General features: G+C 37.8%; 1 pseudogene across 1 annotated transcript; it reads right to left on the bottom strand.

The window, feature by feature from the left end:
* Positions 1-451: 451 nt before the first annotated feature.
* On the bottom strand, positions 452-21920 carry LOC148721181 (uncharacterized; annotated as a pseudogene). Its single transcript, XR_015993593.1, has 27 exons — positions 21700-21920; positions 20829-21021; positions 18541-19739; positions 17126-17387; positions 15899-16116; positions 15174-15278; positions 14910-15059; positions 13098-13318; positions 12533-12636; positions 11589-11672; positions 10427-10678; positions 9310-9466; positions 8678-8728; positions 7974-8154; positions 7799-7834; positions 7275-7329; positions 6641-6845; positions 6079-6224; positions 5517-5669; positions 5252-5419; positions 4712-4810; positions 4222-4292; positions 4071-4131; positions 3515-3604; positions 2921-3033; positions 2441-2524; positions 452-2125 (listed from the first exon to the last, which is right to left on the bottom strand). The product of XR_015993593.1 is annotated as an uncharacterized LOC148721181 (transcript).
* Between the last annotated feature and the right edge of the window lie 919 nt (positions 21921-22839).

The raw sequence follows: 22839 nt of genomic DNA, 5'->3' as shown, positions 1-22839 counted from the left end.
AAATGTGCATTTTTGTTGATTGTTGAAAGGTTTGCTATGGTGAAAGAGAAGTAGTTTTCAAGCAAACTTCATGAAAACAAACGGGGAAAGGAAGAGGGGGACCAAACAAACAGAGAAAGCCCTTGGTTGACTTTTCAAACCCTGAAGAGTAATCAGCATCTAATATCTCCACACAGTGATACTGCCGAATCATTCATTAGGATCATGAGAATAAAGGAAATTATCTTCAACCTAAGATTTGATTGCTAAACAAAGGAAATGTATAGAGAGAAATGTGGAGAATACAGATACTGAAGTCAGGCTTGATGTTCTTGAATTACAATTTTTTATAATCCTGTTTTGTTTTCTCCAAGATGGGTATGGACACATTTCTGTGCATGTGAAGAATGAAACAAAGTGCTCAACAATTGTAAAATATTAATTAGTATTATGTATCACATTTCATACTAAATAAAGAATTAAATTTGCCAGTTTATTTATGTTTTGCACTAACAGTACAAAATCAAATTTCTGGTAGTTTACCTGTCTGTTTTTAGATCTTTATTGATACAGGAAACACCCACTGAAATGGCTGTTTTCCATAGTCAATGCTGAGCTAACAAAGTGCTTTAACCCTTTACAGGCATTAAATGGGATTTCACACAGAGCTTCCCCATTTTTGCCAGACATTTGAAAGGATGGCTGCCAAGGACTTTAAAAAACAGCATAAAACCAATCAGCAAGCCTTACCCTTAAAACCAAAGTCTATTTGTTCAATGGGTGAAAAACCATATCCAACAGATACATCGCAATTCAGTGTAGAATGGTTAACAAAACACTCCACTACCCGCCCAGTAGAGATTTATTCTGTGAATAGTACTATCCAGCCTTTGAAAATCCAGGAGAGTTACTGTTGAGGTTTCAGGAGTGAAAGGGTTAATACTTATGCTTTAAGGCCAGTGACAGACCACCGAGGTGGCAACTTCTTGCAGTCATGCAATGATCAAAATGTTAATCAATAAAAAGAACTGTTTCAGTAGATCCTGAAAACAACCACCCTAAGTAACTTTGTGTATACATGTACTCGACACCTTGGCTATATTGGGCATGCTGTATCAAAATAGTGCAATGGCAAAAATAATACTGTTTGCTGAGCGGTAAAGAAATTATTAATCTGATCCCTTGGTGAAGATTATTGAACCACCTGGAATGACCAGTGGTAACGCTGAGGATGACTAATACCCCATTGACACCAAAGCCTAAACATGCTTTACGGCTGTTTTGTTAAACATGGTTTAACACAACAGCTCCATAGAAGCTGCTCAAATCAATATTTGGTTAACTTCAAATGTGGCACATTGAAAATACAATTTAGGAATTGCTTGAATCTCGTGGAAAATTTAGTTTTTCAGTTCTCTGCTTCTGATTTTTATTTAGTTAAACCTGGTTTAACTAAACAAGTTTTCTGGTGTGAATGGGGTATAAGTTACAAAATGAATTCATCAAGTTGATGCACAAATGTTTCAACTGGCCTCAGATATGGCAATGTCTGTCTTTTTGAAGTTAACTACAGATGACATGGACCAAAATTTACTGTGTAAAAGTTTAGAAATTTTTTTTGTAACTTACACTACAGCAAGCACCTAAAAATTCGCTGACACCCTTTGATCAGAAGACCACTTTCCTTTCATTTTGCTTTTGACATGAATGGATGAATGGTATAGTAAATAATGAGGCCATTTGGCCCCATTTAGCCTCTATTAAAGGTATATCTGTTTGTATCAAGCCAAATTTCCAGACATGGGGAGTGAAAACCTAATCATTCGTGACATCTCCAAGTCACCTTTAACAGTACTTTTGTCTGCCATTCTCCACACCTGGAGCAACTAGTTTACAAATAAATTAGCATGGCAAAACAACCTATTCTTCCAGAATTGCCTCGCATTAAAATTGTGTCAACTAAAAAAATACCTAACATAAATAAACTATCTCAATGTTGATCTTCCTTCAGGAACTGGAACACAGATGAAAAGTCTAGCTTAGCATATCCTTTATTGCACATTATTCTATAAATTTGATGAGCAAGTGAACCCATTGGTGTAGGAGTGGTAGTAGCAGTTGCTGCACTTTGAGCAAGACCTAAGTCCTGTAACAAAAAACAAAACTTTTTTAGTGCTTCTTGTTGACAAGAACGATCCATTTCTGAATTCCAAACATTCATGCTTTGATAATAAGGCTTACTGCAAAACCTAATTCTCCCATCACTTGACCTTTACCCTCACTATGAAACAGAAGTATATTAAGTCTTTGTGGGCAAAACACTTTACTCTCACAGTGCCTCTCTTCACCCAGAAGGACAAATGGCTTCTGCCGAATTGTCAGGGGGGGGGGTGAATGGTAATACTCCTAGTTGGCTGTGTGGGCCAATAGGCCCCTTACTGGAGCCTTTACAGTAACTCACATGAACAGGTCATGGTCAGTTAAAGCACTCCTGAACTCTTCCTGTGTGGGAGCCTTTCCTGTGATACCTTGCCATCCATCTTCGCTGCAAGTGACAACAATTATTCATATAAGCTGGATTATACAGGCATTTTGATTGGTTCGTACTTGTGATCTATTAAAAAACAGGTGCAAGAGTAATGTCACCATCAACAACATTTTACTTTCTTATCCTCTAAAACCATTACATGTTGCCAAAATGCCAAAATCAGTGACACACTTGGCTGGGCTTCCTGTGTCACTTTTTGTTCTTACTACATTTTGATGTCATCTGTGATCTATTACTAAACAGACACACAGCAACATTGAATCTATTTGTTCAGTTTATAATATATTGGTGTTACCTCTATCAACTTGTATAGCCTAGTTTAATATATAAGAAACACAACATCAGGTCTTTCTTCTGTTTCATTTGCTTCAATCGTTTGCTTGTGTTTTGTACCTTTCAAACCACTTCTGAAACATTTTCTGGATGTTGGGCAGGTTATTCTGAGGATTGAATGCATAGAATGTTTTCTCAGGATCAATCTCAGGCAACTGTCTTTGACACGATAACTATCAAGAAAAATGCAGAAAAAAATATTAACTGACAATGAATATCAAGGTATTAAAAGCTAAGAATCTGGCACAAAAGTTGTTGTGGTAGGCAACCACATTTCAAAAGACCTTCATTCTATTCAATCAATTGACAATTTTTCCTGTATGCTTACCTTGGCTAATAGATAATGAAATGACAAACACTTTTTTTGTATCAGATCACAACTTCTTTTCCTAAAATTACAAAACTATTATTGTAAGGGAGAATTATGCTCCAGAAACCAAATGAGCCAGTTCTTTACACAAGGTCTAACCCAAACCATGGTTTACACAATCAGTGGGCATCAGGGTTGATATAATTAATTAAAATAAATTTCTTTCCACTGTTGACAGCATAGCAGAGATAAAAATCAATATGGTTCTGGGAGAAAACATGACAGTTGTTTGAGAAACAAGTCAGGTCTTCAAACTTTCAAAGACCTCTTAATGGAATGTGTACCTGGAAAAAGAGAAATTGCAGAGATGGGACCCTTGTCACAGGTTGGTCAAACAGGATCGGTATGCTTTCCCATGGAAGATGCTGAATATCCTATGAATCATAAAATACAGATCAGTTTGATGTATAGATATGCCAGAAATTGACTCTGGTTTCAAATATTGTAGAAGGGTATGTCCCAATACTGAATGAGTTGATAAGTAAGATCTGCTACCACAATTTAGGCACACATCTTGCAATTACAGCATATGTGTGCATGCCCATAAGTCTACTTTAGTGTCTGAACACTTTGAATATAATGGTGAGCAACCAGTACCCATTAAACTAATGTTGCATATGACCACTTTTTAAACTAATATGGAATGTCAGTCCATTACAGATGCCTTTTCCCCCACCCTTGTGTTTGGCTAAGCTTTGATTCCTTGACAGTTCACTAACATCTATTTACAAAGAACCCACATATTGGTTGTTCAGTTTTCAGGTCTTCGGAGCTAGAGCTAGAATACATTTAATGGCTGATTACTAAACAAATGTAAGACCTAAAAAAGCTGGCTCTTACTTTTCCAAGAGTTAGGATTACAGGATGACGAGGAATGTTCTCTGCAGAGTGACCTCCAGACCTGAGAAGGAATTTTGTTGTCATCAATAATTTCTCGAGAGTACAAGTAATGAAGGTGAGAAAGAAAATTAACCTTTATGTTCCCTCGAACCTGTTTATGCAGCTTTTCTTGTCTGTATCTTCAAATAGCTTGTCAGTGAGGTTCTGAACTTCATCAAGTAGCTGAAACATGCAATGTGAGAGAACATGAAATGAGAGATGATTACTTAAGGGCCAAGGCTGAGGAACCTCCCTTTGTCTCTAGTTGCTAAGACTAAACACATTCTCCTGTCAGGCAATTGACGATGATAAACCAATAGAGTGCAATTTTATTAAACACCAAATAATCAAAACAAAAATAATCACAACAGCTTATTGCAATACAGGTTGAGAAGAAAAAAACCAGAGGGTTGCTATGTCTAGGAAACACAAGTGGACCAAATTACAATTTAGTTAATGTAAGTAGTTGCTAAATCTGACTTTAGCCCTTCATTAGAGTGAAGAGTTAGCCCTATGCTTTGAGAAAAGCAGTGAAATTCCAACTTACTTTAGACACTTGATTATGAATTCTTTGCTTGGAACAAAAATTTTCTTGTTCTTACTTTTTCAAAAGAAGGTAAGGTAGCATCCATGGCAGTAATTTCAATCAGTGCTTCAGCAGTTTCTTTTCTTGACAAGCAAAATGACGAATCTATGAGGACCTACAACAAACAAAGGACACTTACTAATAAAAATATTATTAATGACAATGGGATTTAGCTGGCAGCATTCCATGAGGTGGTTCTTCTTGTCCACTGGTTTAAAGTGAAATGTTGAAATGTTGGTTTTTGTGGAGGGAGGAAAACCAAGGAACCTGTATAAAAACCCTTGGAGCAAGGACATACCGACCCACATACCACATATGACACCAGGTCTGGGAATTGAACCTGTGGAACAGCAGGGAGGTGAGTGCTCTTGCCACTCAACCATCCCTAGTTTCCATTCGGTTACTATGCAAGGTTTTGCTACTTCAATTGTCATCTTTGGGTCAAGCACCAAAGATGGCACACAAATCATAACAAAGATTGATGGACAAAACATTTTTCATACAATCTGCCATCCTTATAACTCAGGAAACTCTGATTGATTCATGCACAACATACTTCAAGCAAATGATTATCAGGACGGCATCCACACAGGATTGAAACTTTCTCTTCCAACTCTCTGGCTAAGGATGCTATTGATTCACAATACTCTTCATCAATAGGCTGACCAAGAAGAACTCCTCTCCATCTTCCAAGCCAAGAACCTTCAAGTTTCTCCAAAAGGTTCTAAAGAAATGACCATAATTATTACAATTTAGACTTTCAGTTATGTCATAGGAGAGGATACACATTCATGGCTCGTGAGAGTTGAAATGCTGATCACCTTCATTCTCCTGTTAAGCCTTGTCCTTAGTGTCCACCACTTGGTTGTGTTGTTAATATTCATGCTTTTGATGCTGTCATTCATTATGTCTGTAAATTCCTCCAATACACCAGACTGGAACAGCTTTCAAAGATCCATAAGAACTTTGTCTCCCTTTACAAAATAAATTGTTTCAGTCAATAGTTAATTAGGTTAATTTACTTCGCCAACCCTGTTCTTGTGCTTTTATCATTACTTACAGACTTTCTAGTGGTTAAATGAGAAATTATCTACTAGTAAGCGCAGGTTACCCCCACTGTTTTGTCAGAATAATGATATCCAGACAGTTTGCTCAGACGTATTTCTAGTGATCTTCTACAATAAAGAGGTATTGTGAGAATTCAGTGTTTTACCCAAAAACCCCTCATGCTGACCTTCGACAAAGCTTACACCTGCACTACAGAATCTCAACTGACCGTAAGCTACTACCTCCTCCAACGTAGAGGTGAGAGGTCCACTCTCCCTAAATACAACAAAAGAGTAACCGCAATATAACCAAGTTGTTACAAACACATCGACATACAGTGCAATCCTTGTTCTGTGCTTCTCCAGATGTTGTGTTAATCTTAACCACAGCAGGATCACAGTCAGCCCTTACCCTGCAGATCAGCAGTTCTCTGTCCTTGCTTACTGGATGTGTGAAGGTTTCCAAAGTACAAACAGTCCACTCTAGAAAACAATAATTCTAATTTCTTACCTTGTCAATATCACACTATAGGATTATTGCCAAAATTCATTATTTGCTCAACGTAACAAATTAAATTTCAGTTCTACTTGTCAAAGGAACTAAAAATTCATGGCAAATGTAATCATCTATGTGTAGCATGAGCTGAAGAATTGGGAAGAGTCAAATGAGGTGGTCTGGTAACAAAAAGTTTTTAACAAAGTAATTTTGCTTAAAGAATTATGTTAAATTAGTGATAACTACATTTCGCTAGAAAAAAATATTCTCCTGTTATAAGAGTCACACTGTTCTACAAACCAATCCTGAGAAAGTTGAACAGTTAAACACTTTCTTTGAAGCTGGTTTGGCTGCATAACACAGCTGAAAGCTCGCTATTGCTTGTAAAATAACTATAATGTACCTTTAGGCATGTTCTGCAATAGGGAAATTTCTTCAGGAGTGAAGAGACCGTGTTTGTATCTCTCAGTTGCACACAAGGAAAACTTCATGATGTTTCAAGTCTTGACCAGGGCAGCCAGTTTTTGGTGAGCAGTATTAGTTGAAGAGTCATCAAGTGACAAGGAGGAAAGACGTTCTGCAAGCTTCACAAGATCTCCTTTGTTTTCCTAACAGACAAAAAGGAAATAACAAAATAAAGAGAAATCTACTTGTAGATTTATTAAGTTCCCTGCTCTGGCATCCCATGTTCTAGTTCCCTGTTGACATCCCATGTCTTACAGTAGTTCCCTGTTCTGGCATCCATGTTCTAGTTCCCTGTTCTGTAATCCCCTGTTCTGGCAGCCATGTTCTAGTTCCTTGTTCTGGCATCAAAGGTTCTAGTTCCTTGTTTTTGCATCCCATATAAAGGAGCAGATAAACTTTGAGTCACTCAGTGCCACAGTAATTGGGGATACCAGTAAACACGGAGAGTTGTGTGCCATGTCTAAGAGGTAAAAGCATCCAACTGGTTTTCACAAGGTCACGAAAAATCTCTCTCTTTTGTATACATAACAAATAGAAGTCTATCAAATGCAACAGTAGCTACAAGTACTCACAGGCAAAGGTGTTATCATATATACCAAAGGTTTAGAAAAATCCTTTGCTATTCTCCTAAAATAACAAAACCACAGGGATTCAATTGAAAATATCCCTGGTCACTAGTCAGTGAAGTCATCTTTAATTAATTTGAGTTGAAACTTCAACTTAAATTAACAAAAAGGATGTAAACTTTGCCATTATCTTTGTAGTCTAGATGAGTCTTCTAAAAACTAGTTCCAAATTAATCTTTAGAGGTAAACAATTCCCCTTTGGCATCTTTACTATAGCTAAGATATCTTGCTCTATGGGGACATAAGAAGTTGAAATGAAATTTGTTTATACATTTGCCGTAATTGCAAAAAAAAAAAAAAAAGAAAAAAATTTGAAAAATACCTGTTTTGCTGGCTTGGACAAGGCAAATTTACCAATTACCAGCAGATTAATTCAATGTTGAATTCACATCAGGGGAATAAAACAAAAGAAATTAACCCTTCATTTTCAGCACAACTTCATGTTCAGCAAACAATTTTTAAGATCTTACTTTATTCTCTTTCCTGTTCTGGTAACAGCTTGATGTCTTAGAGTAACAGACAAGGACAGTTAATATTATCCTCAAAATTCTCTCATCTAAAATTTTGGATTGATGCTCCTTGACTTTCTGATCTAGTGTGGGTCCAAAAGTTTAACAGAGCTTTTACTAAACATTCATAAATCACCTGTATGGTAGGCAAAATTGCCTTGCTAGTGCAACACCATCCACAAACTGCCTCAAAGCTTCCCTCACAGCTCCCTGATGAGCATACAGCTGACCAACTTGTAACAGGGATGAGAGCAAGTCATTTAGGATTGACAAACTAGAAAGGTTTTGGCCAGAACTTTCTGATGTGGCTAGCAAATCTGCACAAACAAAAGGAATAGATGCCAAAATATGTGATTAAAAGTTTAATAATAAAACAGAAGAAAACTCTCCCATGTTTCAGGCCAGTTTGATTGCACTTTTCTCTATATTTTAATCAGGATAATAACACATCCAATTACAAGCACAACTCTATCTCAAAGCCTGAATTAGGATTGCAAGGTATTGCCAACCACATGATTTAGGTATATATTATCGGGGGCTTCATTAATGTTTTCTGCAGGAGGGAAACTGGTTTTCACAGGCGGGCAAAACTCTTTGAACTGAACTTCTTTATAAGATAAACTTTCCTCCAGACCGTCAAATCAGGTGGGCAAAACCGTCCTCACAACCGGTCAATTTGCCCGGTGCCTGGCCCTTAATGAAACCCCTGTATTATCCCAGTCATCAGAAGACATTTTCTCTAGTAGAAGCTCATAGAAATCACGGGCACTACTTTGCAAGCAGGGCTCTGCAGAATTGTGTCAAGAATAAAAGGAAACAAAAATTCCTCAATCACCTTACCCAACAAATTTTCCTTTTGCTTGTGTATCTGTTTGCCAGTACAAAACGCATCTAAACCAAAGGTTTCTTCAGCCATTTGTGTTAGTTTATGAAGTGCATCCATAGCCCATTCCAGGAGTCAGTGAACCAAGTAGAGGATCTCAACAATGATAATACTAAAAAAAATAACTGTCACCTGGGAATTACTCATAAACTCATGAATTGATTCACTGATCAAAAATTATCTGGTTGAACAGACTGTTTTGTTGGTACTAAGTCTGCCTAAATTTTCACAGGTCACTTGGCGACGGTTTATGAAAACAATGAAATAAAAAATCAATATTGGGGAGCTGGGATTGGGCGGTGGTGAGGTCACTCGCCTCCCATTAGTTCAATTCTTGGACCTGGTGTCACATGTGGGTTGAGTTTGTTGTTAGTTTTCTTCCTTACTCCAAGGATCTTTCTAGGGGTCTCCAAAAACAAACACTCCAAATTCCAATTAGACCTAGTATCAGTGGACAAGAAGAGCCATCTTATGGAATATCCACTGCTAAATTCCCATTTCCATTATGAAAAAGTTACTGAATAACTGTGGAGAAGAGTAGATCTAAGTTTTGGAAAGAGGAATTTCCAAAGAAGAAGAGTGAACTTACCAACTATTATCTTAAATTTGTGGATTGTGGGTGGGAGCATTGCATATTCACAGCAAATTGATTTCCATCTGGCTTTCAACAGGTGGGACTTGTAACCCTTGTGTGTGAAGACTTCACTCTGCAGTGCTTCCTTCAGGGAGACCTCCCCTTCCGAATACTAAACATTAATCAATGAAAACCACGACTGACACACACATCACAAACTGAACAATCCCGTGTTTACACGTACTGACTATTATAGACCTGTTTAATTGGTATTTCCTCCTATACCGTATATTGTATAATATACATGAAAAAATTTCTCAGTTCTGATTGGTTAAGATGAACGCAGTTTTCAGTTAATTCAGTGCAGAAGAGAGTTAATTCAGTACAGAAGAGGGTTAATTCAGTGCAAAGAAAGAAACAAACCAGACATTCTGATTGGTCAGAATAATTGGTCAATGTCAATGTCAAGGTCAATGTCACTTGCAGGATTTCAATAAATAATTTTTGCATGTGATGCATGCGCTTTTCTTCCGCGTAGTTATGAGAAGCTACCTCGTATTTTTTCATGTATATTATTAATACATAATCACATGATTTTCTCGTGCAATTTGGAATAAATAATCACTTGTAAATGTTTTCAAAGATCACAAATTGCACTCACCCTATGGGCTCATGCAATTTTGTTAGTCTTTGAGAAAATTTACTCGTGCTTATTTATTCCAAATTGCACTCAAAATCATGTGATTACTATACAAATTGGATTTCCCTGCTGCTCTCAGAGGCTAGCTGGCCCACAGTTTCCTTGCCTAAAGCTATTCCAAGTTCTTCAGCACAAAGAAAAATCACCAACATGGAGCTAGAGTACCACGTATACATGTATGCCTGCATGATGAATGCTTGTTTAACCCTTTGACTCCCATGTCAGAGACCAAGACAGGAATTCTCCTTACAACATCAATACAATGTCAAGCAGACAAGTGAGGAGAATAAAGAAAAAAATCAATTGTAGAGGATTATTTAGTTAATCCAATACCAAATTTTCCAAACTTACATCACGAGAAGTGTTTGGCAGACAGTAAGTAGAGTTAGTTAAAGCAGTGATAGGGTTAATAATGATTTTGATTTTTCATACCTTTCCTGTGACTAGCAAATAGTGACTCTTGGCCAACAAGAACTGAACCCATGAAGTACTGCAGGGCTCAAATCTATCAACCAGGTTACTTGTATGAGACAGAATAATTGAAGCATGTGACAAGTCCAGAATGTCACACAATGAGTGAACAGCATCACTTAGGGCACACAATCCATTATCCAGCATATCTTTGGTACCAACTGATTGGGATATACTGGCAGCCATGCAAAGAGCACTAGCTTTTTTTAAGGGCTGCAAGAAAACAATTCATTCATTGAATGAATAAAGGGGGTAAGATTCTGATGGGAAACTGTTGTAAATTAAAATAGTAAATAGTTTCACTGATAAAATACATATCAAGTGTTACATATAAAGTGTAATGGACTAAAATGTGTATTAATTACTTACAGCCAAGTTATGCTTAAAACCAAGTCTATTAATAAAAGAATTTTTAAAACGCTCAGTATTGCAAAGCGGATATAAATTATTGGCTTAACTTGCCTAAGCCTAAGGGTAGCAGAGTTAATCCTGGGAAGGGAGTGGTGCAATGGAAGATGTTCCCACACGCTTAATTTTTTGAAGATACCCATATGTTGTGCTGCATCAGATGGGGCAGATGGGGGGGGGGGGGGGGGTGGAATTATAAGTACATATAATTTGGTTTCATCAGCTGAGTTGATAATGTACATGCCAATCGGATGCTGAAAACAATTTCTGAAGCTGATGTTTCAAGTATTAACCCTTCACCATTTGCTCTGATAAAGGGCTTAACCTTGGAATATCAGCTTTAGAAATTCTTTGCTGCGGCCAATTAATATTTATTAACCCAGTTGATACAACCAAATTATCTTGTAATAACCTCCAACAATGCAGAACCTACATTATTCATTACACCACTGATAACAAAGGGAAGGATCCTCACTGTATAAAATTTCCCAGTCGAGATAAAAAAGACCTGACTGGAGAAAATCATTCTTTTCTGTTGAGTGATAGCCTTTTCCTTCAAATACTTAAATCTCTTAAAACTGCTGTCATTTCTTATACCGAAACATTTTTTTAACATTTCCATTGCCATGGTCATGTTGTGACAGGACTGCATGAACAGTTAATTGCCTGTGGGAAATCCAAATCGTCACCAATGAAAGTACGTAGCAGGTTTCACCTGTTTTAAAAGCCCAAACATTTCAGCGGTGATAAGCAAGTAATGATATGTCTCTTCAGGATTAATAAGACGGTCCAGGTCAACCTAGAACATAAAAAAAAAATTCAGTGAGAATAACATTCATGCAAGATTAAATGTATTGTATACAGTGGGAGATGCAGTAACCCAATGGTTAGTATGCTGTACTGCGGGTCAAGAGGTCTGGGTCTGAGAACTGGCTGGGTCATTTTGCTGTGTCCACTTGGGCAAAACACAGCTTTCTTTTCTATCACGTGCCTCTCTGTAACCAGGAGTACAGATGAAAAGCCTGCCAAGTGATAAAATGCTGGGGGAAGGGGATAACCTTGCAATGGACTAGCATCCCATCTTGGGGGAGTAGTAATACGCCTAGTTGCTTAGCCCTTTAACTCCCAGAAATGATTTAAACATGTATCTTCTCCCTTTAAAGCCCATACATGATTCAACAGGTAATGAGAATACTTGAACTTATCATGTAGAAGTTGTTCTCTTGATCTAACACCAAATTCTTATAACTTATTTACAAGGAAATGTGTAGCAGCTAGAGGGGAGAATTAGTGATTAGGTCTTGGGATTTAAAGGGAGAATTCAATGGAAACCAGGATAACCTCGGGCTGGGTGGGCACTCTGTTTGAGTGCAGACTTAGCACAGCATTTAAATTTTAGTAATCCATAAATCTTTAATGGCACATCTTTCAAATTGTTTAAGTACCTATGATAAAACGTCTGAAAGTATCAAAAGCTGATACCTATTTAGTTCTCACAACAAATTCCCCATGAAAGAAAACTGTTCTTGGAATTTTAAAGTTTCACTTGTTTTCAAATAAAGAATTCTCACTGCCAGTGAAAAAATATTAATGTTTTGGAAATTAAAGTAAAAAAATATATTACATAGCCCTAAAATGCTTTTTCCAGGAAACATTTACCTTTCCACTGGTGTCTTGTTGCAGTGATTTGGTCCTTAGTGACGTCCACATTTCCAAAGCTGCACAAAGTGATTCCATAAATGGTTGCTCCAGGCAGATATCTTCTATCTGAAAAGTTACACCAACATTTCATTTGACAGTCTGATATTTTGAGGGAATGAGGTGCTTTTGGGGATGCACCAGAGGTGCAATGTCAGAGCCCCTTTCCCTTCTGCACGGTCCTCCATGTACACGCACAGGTACAGTATGTTGTTGTTGTAGAAAAACTGACTACAAAATTCATGTCTATTGTAAAACAGGCACATGACATTTCATCAAAGACAACAATTTGTTCCTGAAAATGTGTTGAACAAGGAACAATATAAAATCTGTATAAGTAATCTTCACTCTAGACTTCAAGTTAACTGAAATCAACTTCTTGCCCCAGTGCGTCTCTTTGTTGGAGACACACTCAGTGGCCTAACAGATAGCCTGCAGCCAGCACGACCTCAAGAAATCCAAATTTGAGACCTGGGTGGGTCATCAAATTGTCAGATCAGATCTTAATCAAAAAAGTTTCCGGTACTTTCCTCTTCTCCTTCATAACTGTCAGAAAGCTCTGGCCTTGCTGAAGTTGCTCTCTCATTTACTGCATCTTTGTGCTCAAGCAAAGCCTGCCATAAATATGCAGCACCAAGTCTATCCAGCAAAAGTGAATGCATGTTTTTCTCCTCATCCTGACTATCTGTTGAGTCCAATAACTGCTCTAGAGTCTCCCCAGCTTCTTGACAGTACTGCGGTGCAGATCTAAAGAAACTCAGCTACTATTAGTGTCGAGCCCTGCAGTGTCTGCTCAACGCAGGTCTAGGTTTCTTCTGATGCAGATTTGATGTACTTGAAAGGGATCAATTTTTTTGTCCCTGCCCATCAAGGTGTCTGCTGAGTAAAGATTCATTTTAATAAAAGTAACTGACAGTTTGAATGACCAACTTTGTCCTTTCAATAAGAAGATGATAAAAATTCTTCACAATTACTAGGAGACTTGGTCAATCCATGGTTACCATGCTGAACTCCAATTTAAGAGGACTGTTTTGGAGTCCTAACCAAGGCCACTGTGTTTTGTTCTCAGGCAACCCACTCTAGTTTCATACTGGCCCTTTCCAACCATGAGTATGGATTGGTAATAGCAACTTAAATGCTGTGGATTTACAAGCAAGGGCTCGAAATTAATGGTAACCCATTAACCAATGGTTAGTAATTTTCAACGTTTGGTTATTAATAATTTGTCCAACTAACCCGACATGGTGAGTAAAATTTTCTAACATATTTAAACATCAGTAGACCACAGGGCAAAGAGCACGTAGACCCGACTCTCAGAGGAATACTTAGAATACTCAAGTTGTTAAGTCAACTTTAACTCTTGTTAAAGAGAATGTGCTGTAGATGTACTGTTCTTGACTAATCATGGTAAACAAGAGGAAATAAAATAGGTGGATAATTGTCTACCTTTTTGAGGTCACCATGCAATTTCAGCTACTCTTTAATTTGTCCTAGTTGTTATTATCAAAATGTTCAATATTTGAGATATCGTAACTTGTGAGCTTGGATACCAAACTTTATTATTTGGTTAGTAAAAAAGATGTCTACTAACCCGAAGGGTTAGTGATCCAAAAATTAAATTGGAGCCCTGCCTGCCATGGACTAACATCCTGTCCAACAGCACTAGGCCTTTCAGGCTGGTAGCTAAGAAGTTAGGCTACTGGCTGAAATTTCAAGTGAGGTGGCTCAAAGGCGGTGAACAATTGTAAGTGTACAATGAAATATATGAAGTTCATATATTTTGAACTGCGGTATTAGATACGTATGATGCACAATCCTTGCAGTAGATAGCGCTATTGCTTTAATACACTGTAGCGCTATTGCTTAAATAGCGCTATCTACTTTGAGGATCGTGCATCATACGTATCTAATACCGCAGTTCAAAATATATGAACTTCATATATTTCATTGTATCTAATTTATCACTTTCACGGGTTTACTACGAATCAACTTAACAGCCTGCTCCCAGTTGGCTTGTTAGCTCAATTGGTAGAGCGCTGCACTAGTATCGGAGAGGTCAGTGGTTCCAATCCCGTACAGGCCTGATTTTTTTTCAGGTCTGATTTTCACTATTGCTTAAATAGCACTATCTACTGCAAGGATCGCGCATCATACGTAATTGTAAGTGTGTAACCTTGGAATGGCCGGTTGTGCTTTACCAGGTGATTGCTGGCCAAAAATCCAGCTGCCGACTTCCACTTTTCTTCTGCCAAATTTCACCAGCAGCTGACAGTTAGCAACAGCTCTGGCCTGTATGTCAGCTGGTAACCATTAAACCTATACAGGATAAGACACTTACCTCTCTTCTTCAAGGTCTACCTCTCCTAAGCTATGCAGGGCTATAGCAAGTTCTAATGCAGCTGATGCATAGTGAAACTCATCTTTGTGAACAACGTACAGCTCTCTCAACTGTTTGATGACAGCAATTTGCTCTACTGCTGTGTCATAGCTGAAAAAGTTTGGAACAATTCAATCAAACATTTTGGAAGGTACAGTTGTACTTCACTTATGAAAGAGGAAACCATAAGAAGAAGTCAGAATGTAAAAGAAAGTCTTTTGTCACCTTTTGGTCTTGTAACAAGCAAGCTTTTCCTGCAAAACAAAACAGAGCTGGCTTCCTTCTACATCTTTTGCATCTTCTTGCTCTGCAAATGCACTGCATAGGGTTCTGAAAAGAAAAAAAAAGAAAGAAATTTCTTCAGACAGTTTCCAATTTACTCAATCTTACTTTAATTATGTAATTCTTCAACACCATAATGATTATATCAGTTTGTCTTTTTTTATCACTATGCCTTATCTCTCCGGAGTCAACCTTAAAAATATTAGAATTCCCCCCATTTTTTTCTTCCCTCTTTAAATTAATTTTATCTGATCCTTTTGAAGCCTTGAACGAGCCAAAAACTAGGAATTTGGTGTATTGAGGTGAGGAATCTGCCACATTTCAATGGTTATGTTATGATAGTGCCTTATTATTTTTTATTCACTTGCTGCAATGCATAAAAAACTCACTCCTTCCTTTTCTGATGCATCGCAACTTGTGAATAGAAATCGTTTGAGGGCACTTCCCATGGAATAATCCTTATATTTGCTGCATGTATGTATGTTCTGTTTGATTATGAAAACAACATGCATGCATTTGATCAAGTTTAAACAAATTAAAACCAATTTTCTGGAGTTCTTGTAACCTTTTTTTTACACAGTATGATCTGACATCTGCTTAAAACTCATAAGCTTTAAAAGTTAATCGACATCAAAATACTAATATTTATTTTGAACTCTATTGCAAACCTGCATCTCTCAGACTGTTTTTCTCCCTCCTGTAGATCCTTCACCAGCTCATGTTTCACTGAGACCCATTGTCTGACTTGCTGTTTTAGGGTGTGGGCATCAGAGGCTGTTTTCAGTGCTACCAGGACCACAGTTGAAGCAGTCTTTAGTGCATCCCTGATTCTTCCGGCTCTTCTTTGACAGTCAACTAGCAAGGCATACTTTGTGAGTAGCTTCACCTCAAAGTATTTTTCAAACATTGCCAAATAAACATTTTCAAAACTCACCATGTCATTGTTAGCCAAAATTAGATTTGTCATCAGCAACTTATTCTACATTCACCCTTTAACTCCCATGAGTGACCAAGACAGAATTTCTCCTTACTGTATCAACACTATATCAAACAGACAAGTAATGAGAATAAAGACAAATACCAATTGATAAAGGGATTATTAGTTTTAAGCTAATACCAAATTCTCCAAACTTGGATCATAGAAATTGTGAAGCAGACAGTAAGGAGAATTATGAATGAAATCTTGGGAGTGAAAGAGTAATAAGTTTTCCCCTCTTACCCACTCTTGTTCCTATTCGGTTCATCACAAACCTGTTTCATTTTTGTACCCATAGCAAATTGACCTTATGAGCTAGAAGGCCTATCTTGTCACAGCTTATTTCAGTTTCAGAATCATGAACTGATTAGGAGTGTTGGTGATTCCCCCTAGAAAGAATACCAGTTCATGAAAAGGTTACTCCCCTCTAGGGCTCCACACTAATGGTAGCCAACTAGCCACAGACTAGTCAAAATTCAGTTTTGCCTAGTGGTTTCTGATTTCCAACAGCCAGTTTGGCTAGTAAACAAACTAAAATTGTTGTAACATCTAAGATGTCACTGGCCACTTGGCTAGTAAGTTGAAAAGTTCAGCACAAAACTTTTTGTCAAAGTTTTCCTTAAATTTTTTCCAAAACCCCTTTATACTCCTGTGCTGGGTTGTTCTTTACTTCTACATGTGTTTAGCTACCAGTAATTAAGAAATTTGTCGAATTCTGGCAGTTGTTGACTGTGTGAAAGGACCCTGTTCTAGCTTAGAACACCTGATACCCATAAGACAGTCTTGAAACAATACTTGAATGTAACATTTTCAGCAAGGAAAACTCTCATGTAGAGGGTCAAACCATAGTTCAACTGAACTATTAATTATTTCAATAAACTTTAAATTATAGTACATTCATCAATTGAACAGACTTTACCTCTTCAGCTTGGACAATGATTTTCTCTTCTGTTTCTGCTCCAAAGCTCCAGATTTTTAACTCATCACAGGCAAGAGCCAGCAATGGCACTCTGTCAGCAAAACAGTCGCTTTGATAAGACACACAGCCTACATTGTAAACAGTACTACCCACCCATCGCAGCTCATCAAGAGATAAAGGAATATCAGGGTCTTCAAGAGCATCATGAATAACCTTGCTTGCTTGCTGTGCAACTGTAACACATTCTCTCAGAATGCAAATTCTGTGAAGAAAACAAAACTGTGAATCAAAAACTGCACTTTGAATGACAACATACAGTTGTACTTCACCCATCACCTCTCACAAACTGACTAGTAACAAACAGTAGCATACTTTCCCTCCACAAGATAAGGAGTTCTATTTGACAATGGAGACCATCCATTTATCTCCACTCAAATTTATTACCAAAATGATTGCTCATTTGTTGTAATTCAGTTTCATCATTGTTTCAAATTTAATTTCCTTTTGTTTTGGGCATGTCAACGTACATGTATGCTAATACACTTGTAAAACATGGGATAGTTTGAACCTACAATCAGCGAAAAAACTGTCCACAAATTGACCTTTTCAACACCCTACTACTTAAATTTCATCTCTTTTGCCCCTGTTAAGTTAACCTGTTCCCCTCCTTCCCCTCAAGACAATGTTGTATTGTGATTCCATGAACTTTTAGCTACACCAGAGATGACTAGCTTAAGTTTTTAACAGGCGGGAATCTAGCAATGATAGGTGGGTATTTGGGCTGAAGGCCCACTCTACCATGCCTTTGGCACGCTATACCAAGGGGGTTCCAGGGGCATGCTCCCCTGGGAAATTTTGAAAATGCGTACTCTCTGAGATGCATTTTTCTTGATTTTGGGGGCAAAATCAAGGGCATTCATTATTTCACATACATCAATTACAAATACCGCTGGCCATTGAGCCTGAAAAATGGACGATGTGATATGAATGATGCGATCATTGCACTAAATGGAGAGTTTACAATCCTTTCAGTTCAGGTAAGACAGCAATGAAGGTGTAAACAAACAAAATAAATATATAAATAACAACCCTCTGACAACATTTAAAAACATTTTGGAGAAAGTAGTGCTTTACAGCCAGAAAAATCACATTCACAGCCAGGTAATTTTCCTGGCTTCCAGCTATTATCTACATCCCTGTACACACAGGAAACATTGAATAGGTGGGGGGGGGGGGGGGGAGGGGGGTCTTGTCAGTGATTTAGAGTGTGGTACAAACTGTCATGTTATTCTAAAAATAAATAGAACTCCTTAAACATGATGTGTCAACTAATTTTGATGCTGATTGTAGGATAAAACTGAACCACATAATACACCATACGTATAGTGCTTTTAAAATAAATATTTGGACCCAACCTTGAATTCCTGTCACATTCTTTTGCATTCTTGTCACTTTTCACCTGATCTTGATAAGAAGAAACCACAAAGTTCAAGACAGTCAGTTGTCTTGCTGTGGTCTTTTGCAACTGTTGGGTACACTGTGCAATCAAATTGTCTCCATTAGGTTTGTGCAGAGCGTGCTTGATGTGTTCACACTGGAGAGACAGAATTCTCTCGTACAACTTGAGCAGCTGCACCGCATCTTGACAAACTCTCCATGAGAGGCATGTACTTCTTTTTGGTTCCTTGGTAGAAAAATTTTGTACCGTAACTCCGAAATACTCTAAGGAATCAGAAACAATTTTCAACATTGTTCACGACAAACCCTTGGATTGCAATAGTTGTGAAAGTAGTCTGCTTCCTTCCAATATCATTTCTTGAAGAGAATCAAGTGTTTCTAATATTGGATTTGAGGAGCAGTTCAATAAAATTGTAGCCTTGCTGACGAAACAAATGCAACAACAAACTTGAAGTGGTGTTGGAAGCTTTGAGTGTCCATTCTTGGTATGGTTGACATTTCTTGAAATTTTCAAAAGTTTGTCAAAAACGTCCAAGCCTTGCATTGACATTTCAGCTTTGTTGCAACTCCTGCCAAAGTGAAATCCCAGTTCAGCAACAAACAAGATTGAGTCTATACCACCAGTTATCAATTGTTCAAACTTCACCATGAGCTTGTTAAAAACAGATTCAAAGAAATTTTGCCAGATGCTTAAAATCAACATTCTTTTGTCCACAGTCAAGCTGATATTTTGTTCCACATTTAAGAGTTTTATCCACAAGTGATTTCAATGAAGAATATGTGACAGCTTCCACTTGGAAAAGTAAGGACAACTTTCTCCAGTCTAAAACAACACACAAATGAGATGCTCTTTCTGTCAAAGTTACTTTCACTTCTTCTAATTTTCCTGCTCCTTGAAGCAAAGCATCAGATGTTCCAAGAGAGAGTGAAGAGAGCCCCTTCTCCATTTTCCCACCATCATAGTTTTTCCAGGACTTGACCACTTGAATGAACTTGAGCAAGTCATTAGCATGACAAAAAGCCTGGTCAAGCTGACCCTTAGATATGAGCTGAACAATAATCAAATAAATTGTCTTGCCAAGTTGGTCCAGTGAAGGAATAAACTTGAGATATTTACCATTCTGAATAGATAATGTGTCACTGAACAACGTACTCACTAAACAAAAATCCATAGAATTGTATATTAGTCAGTAATCATTTTAATTTTCACATTACTTCTAATGAAGGATTAGTATGAACTCTTACAAACAAAATTAATATTTTTCAACCATTTTAAAGAAGTTGTTCATTAGTATTTTACTACTACTAAAGTCAGTATTGTCGGTTCACCAAAATGAGCTGGGGTGTTCTAAGAAGGTATACAGGTGTATTGTTTCCCATTATCCCACAACTAGAAACTATATTTCGTGTAGGAGACAAAAGTCATTTTGAGATTGATTATCAAAGAAAAGGAATAAAAAAAATTCTGAGGTTTCTTCAAGTCTCTTTTTTATATTCAGATGCTTGGAGAGGAAGGGACAAAAAAAGTCATAAACATTCAGGGTTCTCCTTAAGCACTGGCCACCATTTTAGAACATAAAAAAAACTACCTTGATTTTGAGTTGTGAAAAAACAACAAATTTCCTGAACAAACAACTTCCTTGAAGGCCATTTTCGCATAAACATCCACAAAAATATTTAAGGTTAAATTACATTTTCATGCTGGTTGAGCACCCATCCAATCTCTACCTAGCTCATGTTTACCTAGCCAACCAACTATCATATCACTTTGCATATACTTCCAAACAAATGCATAAGATAGAATTTTAGAGCCCATACATTTTAAATAGATTAAATACAAACCAACTTAATTGGGGGTAACTGGGTCTTTATTGCCTAAGACCATATGCGATGCTCCCCATGACAGGGAGGTAAATAGAAGAAAAGAAAGAAAAAAAAATCTTTTTGCAGATTTTTACAGAGGGAGGAAAACAGGAAGACCTGAAGAAAATACTCTTGGAGTGAGGGCAAGAACCAAAAACTGAGTCAACCCACATCTCATGCCAAGTCCAGGAACTGAACCTGCGTCACAACATGGGGGGGGGGGGGGTGAGTCCTCTCACCCCTGTGTCATCCCCTCTCCCAGAAACAATACTTTGTGGGCAGCATGCCCCGAGATCCCAGAATGCATGCAACTAACCATATACTGGCTAATAGCCAATCCTTTTTGAAAACTCTGTACACTTATTTTGATGCTCTCACTTACCTAAATTTAAGGAGTTTGTAATTTCATCAAGGTGCTTCCCTTTTGCTTTGACTTTTTTCAAAGTCTCAATAGCACATCTCAGAAACTTGGTTGAAAACAGTTTGTATTTTGACACAGATTCTTCTGCAACTTTGCAACCCAACTTGCTGCCATTTTTAGCATTCAAGGGTGATCGTAGCGGAGAAAGATAGTCCTAAAAAAAAATTAGAGAATTGCTTCAAAAACATAATCATGCCATCTTTCAAAATGTTGTTTCATGTACTCACAAAAATATTAAACAGATTTCACCTTTTTTAACCCTTTGACTTGGGGGTGACTAGCATCTCATTTCTCCTTACAATGTCACCCCCAAAACTGACATTGAGAACATGAGAATAACGGGAATAATCACCAACGGAAATGATGACCGAGGAAAGAAGCTCTTAATTGTTGAATAAATTCTACTTATTGTCAGTATCTTTGGAAATGTGTAAAGTTCAGTATGCAAAACAAGTGTATTATCTCCCTCAATTAACTATGATGAAGGCAAACGAATACCCTTTTCATCGATCGTGCGCAATTATTTTTCAGAAGAATGGTATTCCACAGTTACTAAAATTCAATCGATGGAAAGTCAACATCGTTTCCCTGTAGCTTGATGATAATCATAAAACTGCACAAAACTTTAAAAGCTATCATAAGCTTGCTTTAAGGAAACATAATTGCAAAAATATACTGGCGAAGACGGACCTTGGTTCTGTCCTCGTGTACCGGTTCACAAGAGCCAATACAAAAGACCAAACAATACACAATAGCTAACCGATAACTCCTAAACAAAGAAAGAACAATGGTAATTCCCTTGTGAACCGGTACACCAGGACAGAACCCGGACCTTGGTGTCTTCAAACAAATCGTTTGTTTCACCATTCATTCTTTCCCCCTCCATGTATCCAAGAGGTCCGTTCCATCACAGGTTTTTCATCGTAATGGCTCTTGAAGAAGGTCCTCACGGAAACTTTAGTCGTGAGTTCCCGCTAGTATTGGTGAAACACCACTAATCAAATCAAAAATGGCGCCTTCTTCTTCACCGCTAGCAACACTCGTCCCCAGGCTGTCTTGCGTTATACGAGGAATTCAATAGAACCCAGTCCACCTTGAGTAATAAATTGATGTACAGTGGGTAGTGCCAGAAAGGCTTCAAAGAGGATATTCAAAATATAAGTAACGAAAAAAAAATACAAGAGGGGTAGCATCCCTGTTAACTGGTGAACTGCTCCCAGGACTAAAATGGCAGTTGCTGAAATGGACGCCTTCAATCTCACAAATAGGACAATTTTTCTTGGATAGAAGAAATCTCCAGCATTTATTCAAGTACGAAAACGTTCCAAGGTTTAGATTTGTCTAAATTTTCTCAATTGGGCTGGGAACAGTAGAAGCCCAACTGAGAAAATTTAGACAAATCTATACCTTGAAACGTTTTCGTAGTTGAATAAATGCTGGAGATTTCTGCCTCCCTAGCGCCAGAATACCTGGATTGCTGAAAATTTACACGTGACCGGAAATCGCCGAAGATATCACGATTTTGAAATTTTCTGAAAACGTTTGAGAACTTTTCAAGACTGCCGATATACATTAGTCAGTGCCGGATCCATGAGATAAGGTTGGGGGCAGGGGGTGCGGTAATCCAGATCTTCAAATAAGAGAGGGGGCCAGGCCTCCAAAAATTTCTTTTCTCGGGCCTCAGTTTGGTCCAAAAATAAGGGGGGCGGCTCGTGCCCCTCCCCTGGATCCGCCACTATTACTAGACCACGAAGCACCAAAATGGCTCTCAACTTTAATTTTTTGTCAAAACTTTACTTGCACATGTGTAAAACAGCTCTCTGAAAGTTGCGAAAAAAAATTTAAAAGTCACCCACACTCTCGAACCAATCAAACCAAAGGATTTCTTGAAGCTGGTTGAATTTTGCCGGTATGCACCTTGAAAACGAGTTGTTAGACTTTTTGAGGGGTGAAAACCTTATTTACTTCATTG

This window comes from Stylophora pistillata, chromosome 11 (assembly GCF_964205215.1).
Source record: "Stylophora pistillata chromosome 11, jaStyPist1.2, whole genome shotgun sequence".
Lineage (NCBI taxonomy): Eukaryota > Metazoa > Cnidaria > Anthozoa > Scleractinia > Pocilloporidae > Stylophora > Stylophora pistillata.
This window is presented reverse-complemented; position numbering and strand designations above follow the sequence as displayed.